General features: G+C 53.4%; 1 non-coding gene across 1 annotated transcript; it reads left to right on the top strand.

Annotated features, from left to right (window-relative positions):
- The first annotated feature begins 427 nt into the window (after window positions 1-427).
- Window positions 428-501, top strand: TRNAN-GUU (transfer RNA asparagine (anticodon GUU)). The gene has a single exon. It is a non-coding gene; the product is annotated as a tRNA-Asn (tRNA).
- Window positions 502-9,079: the final 8,578 nt, after the last annotated feature.

The raw sequence follows: 9,079 nt of genomic DNA, 5'->3' as shown, positions 1-9,079 counted from the left end.
GGTCAGGGATGTGACATATCGTGGGGAGTGTTTCTGTGTGTGTGTGTGTGTGTGTGTGTGTGTGTGCATGTGTGTGTGAGAGAGAGAGAGAGAGTGTGTGCACGCGTGTGTGCGTGCGTGTCTCACAGATCTCCAGAGGCCCACTGCCTTCCCGGTGACTCTCAGGGACTGGCCTTGGACCTGAGACTCAGAGGCACTGGTCTCCATCATGTCCAGTTCAGGCTGGTGAAGGAGTTAGGTGTTTTTCACCTAAAGAAATCAGGATGGGGGGACCTTGAGCGGGGCCCCAACAGTTGCAGCCTGCCAGATCAAAGGCCACTCAGGAAAGGCAGGTGCTGGATGTTATATATTTATGGCTACTCCACACGATGAACTGGTTGCCCCAAAGTCACAAAGGGTTTTTTCTGTCAAAATGTGACTCACATCTGTCTCTGTGGCGCAATGGGCTAGCGCGTTCGGCTGTTAACTGAAAGGTTGGTGGTTCGAGCCCACCCAGGGACGGGGCCTTTACTTTACCAGAGGATTAGAAAATGGCCCATGTGGTCTCCATTTACAAGGAGGGGAAGAAGGAGGATCCAGGAAATGCTAGGCTAGTCAGACTACTTTAGGCTACTCAGTCTGATGGATGGCATATTGCCTAGAGGGTTGCCCCCAGAGAGTGGTGGATGCCGGGTTGTTTCTGACCTGGAGGGATGAGGGCAGTGGAGTCCCCCAGGGCTCAGTCCTGGGGCATGTGCTGTTTAACATCTTTATCAACCATCTAGATACGGGTGTGGAATGCACACTGTCCAGATTCACTGACAACACCAAGCTGTGGGGCGAGGTGGGCACGCTGGAGGGGAGGGACAGAATCCAGCTAGATCTAGACAGGATGCAGAGGTGACCAGATGAGAATAGGATGGAGTTCAATGCATTCAAGTGCAAGGTGCTGCATCTAGGGAGAAGGAACCACAAACACACCTATAGGCTGGGGAACACCCTTCTTGTCAACAAGGTGGCAGAAAGGGGTCTTGGAGTCATTGTTGACTCCAGGAGGAACATGAGCCACCGAAGTGAGGAAGCGGTCAGTAAGGCTAACCACACCTTGTTGTGCACCTATAGATGCATCACAAGCAGGTCTAGGGAGGTGATCCTTCCCCTATATGCAGCACTGGTCAGCCCACAGTTGGAGTATTGCATCCAGTTCTGGGTGCTGCACTTCAAGAGGGATGTGGTTTACACTGAGAGGGTCCGGAGGAGGGTCACTTGTATGGTCAAGGGGCAGCAGGGTAGGCGCAACAAGGAGAGGCTAAAGGGCCCTAATCTATTCAGTCTCCACAAGAGAAGGCTGAGAGGGTGTGGCAGGAAGCCACCTTTGTTTCTCCCCTAAATCTCTGTGCTGTGACAATTTGATTATCATGGGCCTAGCAAAGGACACACACCTTTACCCTATCTCTTTAGGTAACCTGAGCTGGCTGCATTCCTGAGGGAGGGGGGAAACCTGCTCCTTCCGCCTACATGACTGGTATCAGCTACCTGGGTGAGGGGCTCCTACCTGGTGGGCTAGAGTCTGCCCGGCAACTAGTGATGTATTTCAAATTGGTTGGCCGACAGCCAACCAGGGATGGCCTCCATTGGACCAGGTGAACAAGGTCAGAGGGGCTATATAAGTTAAGACTGCCCAGGAGGAGGGGGCAGCAGCCATGCGGGGGACTCAGACTTAGAGAGAAGTTTTACCATCTGAAACTGGCTCTCTCCCCCATAGCTCATAAGTGAGGAACAGCCTGCCTCCAGAGGGGCTCTCCAACAGCCTCGGGCTGATGCTTGTGAGTAAGCTACTCGAGATCTGGTTTGATATCTAGCTGGCAGTAACTCAGATGCGTGATCAAAAGGCTGCTTCATGCAAACAGTTTTGCTCGATGGGATTTCTATGATATTGTTCTATTTTGTACCCTATTTTCACCCTACCCCTGTAATCAATAACATTCTCCTTTGTGACCCGTGTAGGAGACTTATTGAGGGGTAGGTCCCCAAGGACACAGGCCGAGAGAGTCCCTTCTCGGGGTGGCGGCAGCCTACGTTACCCCCAGGCTAGCGAGTGTGCTCCAGGAAGGGGGTCAGCCAGACGCGAGGCACCCCTAGGGAGGCACTTGGAGCCTGGAAGGTGGTTGGGCACAGGGAGGTGGGTGGCTCAACGCAGGAGTGTCCTCTACTGGCTCGCCACACATCGTGGTAGCAGTGTGATCCAGATACCCCGCTGTATTAGAGGCATAATTTGGGAAGAGGAATAGAGTCACTGAAATCCCTTGAGCCAACAATTTTCAATTTGGACTTGGGTTGACTGGATAATGTAGATAGCCAGGATGGTGGACAAGTATGTCCAAATGGCTGTGCCCGAACTAAGAGACCTGGCGAAAGACAGAGGCCTTCAAGTGAAGAAAGGGCTAAAGAAGGAAGAGCTGATTAAACTCCTGTGCAACAATGATTCAGCCACAGAGCCACCTTCACACACATCAACTCCCGAGTCCTCCCCAGAATCACATTCCCACATGTCAAGTCCACAGCCCTCCAAGGGATCACCTCCTACGGAGGAGCGGTGGAGGTACCAGATGCAGCTAGAAGCTGAAGAGCGGGAGCGGGAATGAGAGAGCAAGCTCAAGTATATGTTGGAGTTGAAAAAGATGGAGCTGGAGGCCCAGTGTGAGTGCGAGAAAGCACAGATGGAGCTGGAGGCCCAGCATGAACATGAGAAGGTATAGCTAGAGTTGAAAAGGATGGAGATGGAGGCCTGGCGTGAAGAGGCCGAGTGCCGAGAGAGAGAGGGAACACTAGCGCCAGGAGGCAGAGGCCAAGCGCAGGCATGAACTAGAGGTACTCCGTCTGCAGCCCAACGGGGGAGATGCGGGCCCTCTGCGAGCGCCTGGGGGACACCCCAAACCGATCTCCCCTGCCTTCTCTCGCTACTGAGTTGGAGACGATCCTGACGTATTCCTCAGCATCTTCGAAAGGCAAGCCCGACGGTGGAAGGTGCCCGAGGGAGAGCTCATGATGCACATGGCTGCTCTGGTAGAAGGCGATATGGCAGTGGTCCTGAACAGCCTGCCCTCACATGCAGCTCATGGCTATGATGCCTTTAAAAAGGCCGTGTCTTCAAGGTTCAAGTTAGGACCGGATTATTTCTGGAATATCCACCCACAACCTGAGAAGACAATGGCTGATTTTGTGGCCCTGGTGTGGGATGCACTCCTTAAATGGGCAGGCGGAGCCAAGGCTGACAATAGAGAGAAGCTCCTGCATCTCATGGCGCTTGAGCAATTTAATTATTGCTGTCCGAGAGAGATTAAAACCCTAGTAAAGAACAGGGCCCCCAAAACCATTCAAGAGGCTGCCAAAATTGCAGATCAGCTGTTCCTACATTGTGAGGGGCCAGACAAGAAGCTTCCCTACTTTGGAAAGGAACAGAAAGGGGTCCAAAGAGGGGAGAAGGGAGGGCCAGGTCCAAAAGGGGAAAAGAGGCTGTCCCAGACCGAGTGTAAGGAGGCCCCTGATTTGACCAAACCACCCAATTCGGAAAAGAGCGGGGGCTATAACTGCGGGGAGCCAGGCCACATCAAGCCCAACTGCCCAAAGCTAAGCAACAAACCCCAGCCCGTCAGACATGCAACAGCTGTAAGCAGTGAGGGGGGAGACCTGAGCCCCGCTGAGGGGCGTGCCTGTTGCTACAGGATCACAAACCCAAAGGAGGTGATGGCCCCCCACCGGACCAATACAACGGTAAATGGGAAAACCCTTATTGGGGAACTGGACACGGGGTTGAGTGTGACATTAATCAATGCCAACCTTGTTTCACCTGCGGATATAATCCCAGGGAGGCCCCTTACCATTCAAGGGGTGGGGTCTCCACCATTTGAGGTACATGTAACCTGTCAGCCCATTGAGTGGAGAGGCTGTGCGATGTGCATAGAACTGGGTGTGCTGGAAGGGGCTCCGGTCCCCATCCTGGTGGGGCGGGATATCATTGATCTAGAACTCCTGCACCGGGAGCTGGACCAGGCCCTAGAGCTAGAGCCCTACCATATTAATGCGGTGACTCGTAAACAGAGCAGAAAGGCTAGAGGGGGAGGGTTAGAAACTTCCCAAGAGACAGCCACACCATTGGCTGCAGTGGGACAGGCCCCAGTGGAGGGCAATTGCACACCAGTCCCTGAGGGAACTAGTGAACCCGAGGGTGGGTTAAGAGACAGTCCCAGGGAGGTGTCTAGTCCGTCAGTGGCAGAGGGAGGTGAGACTCTCAGGGAGGGGTCCAAGGAAGTCCCCGAGGATGAAGGTGCACTCCCTGCAGGAGCACCCGAACTCTCTGCTGATGGCTTAGCTGTGCAAGAGGAGTTCAAGCAGGAGGTTCTGGCGGACCCCAGCCTGGAGGACCTCCGGCAGATGGCTCAGAAGCAAGAGACCGAGTTCACCCCAGAGAAGAGGGAACAGGTGGTCTGGGATAAAGGGCTGCTCTATCGGTTGTGGGTACCAAAGAACAATGCCCAGACCTGGGAACCCCATCGCCAGGTCATAGTACCTCGTAAATACAGACAATGATCGCTTTCCATGGCTCACGATTTACCGTGTGTTGGTCACATGGGCAGGGAACGCACGTGCCAGCAGCTGCAGGCGAACTTTTATTGGCCCAGAATTGCCCAGACTGTGACGGACTACTGCCGATTGTGCGAGACATGCCAGCGACAGGCAAAAGTGGGGACAAAAGAAAGGCTGCCCTACAGCCCCTCCCTATCATTGATCAGCCCTTCCAAAGGCTGGGGATAGACATTGTGGGCCCTCTGAGGCATAAGACCCAGAGAGGGAAGAAATACATCCTGAATCTAGTGGCTTTCACAACTTGGTACCCGGAAGCAGTTGCCTTGACCTCCACCGAGGCACCTGTGGTTGCTGATGCCCTCACCAAGATCTTCTTTCAGCTGGGTTTTCCCTCTGAGATCCTGACTGACCGGGGTGGAAACTTCCTGGCGGAGGTGATGAAGTGCCTGTGGGAGTGCTATGGGGTGAAACACCTCAAGACCACAGCCTACCACCCTCAGACCAATGGGCTAGTAGAGAGGTTCAGTGGGCGCTGTGGGGTGGGTGGCTCAATGCAGGAGTGCCCCCTACTGGCTCGCCACAGAGGGGTCTGGTGGCCATTTACAAACTCACCACAGGGAACCAGCGAGAAGTGGGGGAGGCTCTGTTCCCCCGGGCACCATCTGGGGTTATTAAGAATAATGGCTACAAATCCTTAGAGAGATGGTTCAGGCTGGACATCAGGAGACAGGTAGGGCTGCCAGGCTCTGCAATGGGCTCCCAAGTGCGGTGGTGATCTCTCCTACCTTGGGGGTCTTCAAGAGGAGGCTGGACAGGTATTTGGCTGGGGCGATATGATGTGGCTCGGGTGATATGACTGCGGCACCCGTTCCTGCCTAGGGCAGGGGGTCGGACCTGATGATCTGTTTAGGTCCCTTCCAACCCTAAGAAGTATGGAAGTGTTGGTGTCACAGGGCATAACCCTAGGTAACTCAGAAGGATGGAAGACCACGAGTGTCGATGAAGTCCTTCTGCTCTGGGCTCAGACGAGCCAGGACCCCGCCTTGCCCACCCTTTGTAACTCTTTCTCTGGCGCCTGTAATCTCCTGTCCTTCTGGAAAACAGGCGAGCTAAAACTGTTATCTGTAGAATGCAAGGGCACCGCTCAGAGAGAAAAAGAAAGGGAGAAAAGGGAAGAAGAGGGGAGCCAACTAGTAGGAAACTGACCAACGTATAAAAATTACACAGTTGCAGAGCTAAATACACAAAATTTAAAACTATACAATCTCCCTGCACCTTTTACTTAAACTCAAATAAACTCTATCTACTTCTCCCCCCAGTGTGTTTATTTAACGCGACACACAACAGCAACGAACCCAATTGTTGCCTCCCTCGGGCACCTTGTGCCAACAACGGAAGTGTGGAACGTAAACCCTGAGGGACACGTAGGGTCAGTTTTCAGGGCTTCTGATCCTCAGCTGCTCTGCAGGAGGGAGATGTGCAAGGAGACACAGGAGAGACAAACTGAAATGGAAGAGAAGAGGCAGAGTGAGCAAGACATTGGATGGAGAGGGAGCCACAGCAAGAAGGGCACAGGGGAAAGATGACTCCCTCAGCAGGTCAGACATGGTTGCCACTGCATCCCTCAGCATGAGTGAGGCCAGAGAAAGAGCGGCAGGTCACAACTGGCAGGAGGGAGAAGGCAGGAGTGAGCGTGAGGAGAGGAAGAGGGCAGGTGCAGTCAGAGAAAGACCTTAGGGCGGAGAGCTCTGTACAAGGGTAGGAAGACAGAAAGAACTGAGGAGGGCAGAGAGAGACAAGAGGGAGCAGAAAAGGATGAGTGGGAGGATGGAGGATGAGACCCATCAGAAGGGACAAATAAGAGGCAAGGAGCACCGAGCGGAGGAGGCAGGGGGAAGGAGCGTAACGGAGAGGTGTGAGGCAGTGTAAAGCCAGGAACACAGAGAAGTGCTCCTGGAGCAGAAGGGGAGAGCCCTGTGGTGTGTGGCTGCAGGCGTGGGGAGGGGCAGGATAACGGAGACTGTGTTCCCCGCTTCCTGTGGCGAGTTTTGTGCTGGGCTCTTCCAGCAGCTGAGTCTCTGTGTGCTTTTGCTTAGCACAGTAATAGGTGCCTGAGTCGTTCAGCCAGGCACTGTCAGTGGACAGAGACAGCTGAGAGCTCTGGTTCCTGTTGCTTTTGAAGTGACCCTGGAAATCCTTCTCCACATCCACCCTGGACCCTTCAATGGAGAATGCCACCATCTGCAGACCTGCATGCTCCCCTGCCGCCTGCTTGTACCAGTACATGTACTCCATCTGCGTCTTCTCCTGGGAGCAGGTCAGCTTCACCGGTTCTCGCCCCCGCACCACGGTGTACAGGGGCTGGCGGACAGCACAGCCTGCGAGGAAAGGGACATGGTGGAAGAGGAGAGTGTTCAGTGGGACATGCTGGGACATGTCGCTGCGGAGAAGTTTGGGCTGGGTTTGAGGAAAGACCTCCGAAAGCCGAAGGACACACAAGGCTTCATAACCATCCCAAAGGGGATGGAGAAACCCCCAGGCCTCCTCTATTTCTCACTGCCCAGGGAAATCAAACACTGGACACAAGCCAAGAGGGGCTGGGCCCTGGGGGTGCTGGGAAAGCTGTAGGAACAGGTCTGTGCCACCTGTGCCGCCTCTGCAAAGAACAGCCTGGCCTGCAGATTCACTCAGAGCCTTTTGCCTCCCTGGGCAGATACCAGCAGGGGCACTTACCCATGGGGGGCAGGAGGATGAGGAAGCGCCAGCAGGGAACCATGGGGGGCCTCTGCCCAGGATCTCTGTGCCCAGGTCTTGAATGAGTCAGTCTGAGCAGCTGCCTGATGTTGCAGCTCCTGCCTGGAGGACAGGAAATGATGAGAGGAAGAGAGCGAGATAAGGGGTGGGGAGACGTTTCTATATGGGTGGGGAGGGAAGCCAAGCACGGCTATTAAACAGGCGAAGAGTGTGACTAGAAGGGGCTCTTGAACCCTGAGAGCAGGGAGGGGAGCTAGGTTCAAAGTACTTGTATTGTTCGCAGCAGTACAAGCCTCACATGGCTGCATGTGTGATTCAAATAGCTGGCCTCTAGCATGTGTGTGGCCCATTGCAAGTTATATCTAGTAAAGCATCCAGTATTAATATTCATAAATATTGGACACATACTCTCTCTCTCTGCATGTGTGAGTGCTGTTGTCTGTCTCTCTTCTTTGACAGAGGCCAAAACTCTGAAGGAAAATAAAATCAAATCCATCTCATAAATTTGCATTTACAAACAGTTTATTTCTGGGCATGGACTCAGGCCTCTGAGTGTAACACATTGTTGCTGCATGTGAGCTCTGCTCCCTCTAGTGACTAGATGGAGAGCTGAGGCTGGGAGGACAGGTGAGGACATGTGAGGAGGGTGCAGGTGTGTCCTGTACACACAGGGCGGTTGGAGCAAAGACAGTTTTCTGTGCTTACTCAGGAGCAAAGGCTTGTGCAATGGAAGGTGCACCTCATAGTTCCCCTCTCTTTGCCACTGGTATGAGAAGGGGTCTCTAGGGAGAGGTCACTCTGCACAATTGTTCTTGCAAAAAACCTGACCAGCTTCTTCATTGCCAGCGGCTTCCGAGTCCCGGGGCTGTGCTGAGTTCCTGCCAGGGGACAGGAGTCTCTGAATCAGAAGTACTCCTTCACAGATTGGCCCTGGCTCCAGTTCACACGGGAATCAGTTCAGCTATCACCCAGGTCTGTTTTACAGAAGAAATCAAGGGACTTGGTGACAGACAGCACCACTGATGTTTTGGTTTAAACATGTTTTTGGCAACAATGTTGTATTCCTTAAATTCCCTCACTGACTTATACAATGGGAAAGCATGGGTTAAGGTTACTTTGATTTAGGCCTGGGAACAGAGGCGGGGCTTTGCACTGTCTCAGCTACCCTACACCGAGCCATCAAGAATACAATGGACCAATTTTCCAATGAAGACACACTACAGCCCCACTGGGTTCCTGCCCCCAATTCCTGAAAACTGCCTGCTGTCACAAGTGCCAAGGAAAAACATCAGAAGAATCACCGGGTAAAAGACTTTCTTGAAAAGGCAATGACCGAAACCTGAAGGGGAAGGAGAGCAAAGCAAGACAAGGAGAGACCAAGAGTCCTAAGAGAAAATGACTGTGGCTGTCAGCTTGACTAGGACACTACCTGAGAGCTGGCATAGTCATTGTGGCCAAAGAGCCTGCTGTATTGCTGTTGTCTAATACATGCCATTGTTATTTAAGAAGAGCTTCCTCCAGCTCTACTGCCTGAGCCTCTGCATTCACTGTGTCCCCTTGAAGAGGTACGGTCTCTCCCCAGGAGCTGAGACAGAAGATAGCTCCCAGTAGGGCCACAGATAACTGGGTTGTTCAGGGACCAGGGACCAGCAGGCCTGGGCTCAGAGCCTAATGAGCCAGGGGCTCACCCACTTTTGAAGCTACACAAGGCCTGGCTTCAAGAGGGTACTCAAGGAGGCTGTGTTAAGGTTGAGAGTGC

The sequence above is a fragment of the Crocodylus siamensis genome, chromosome 4, assembly GCF_052110815.1.
Source record: "Crocodylus siamensis isolate JL-2025a chromosome 4, ASM5211081v1, whole genome shotgun sequence".
NCBI lineage: Eukaryota > Metazoa > Chordata > Crocodylia > Crocodylidae > Crocodylus > Crocodylus siamensis.
This window is presented reverse-complemented; position numbering and strand designations above follow the sequence as displayed.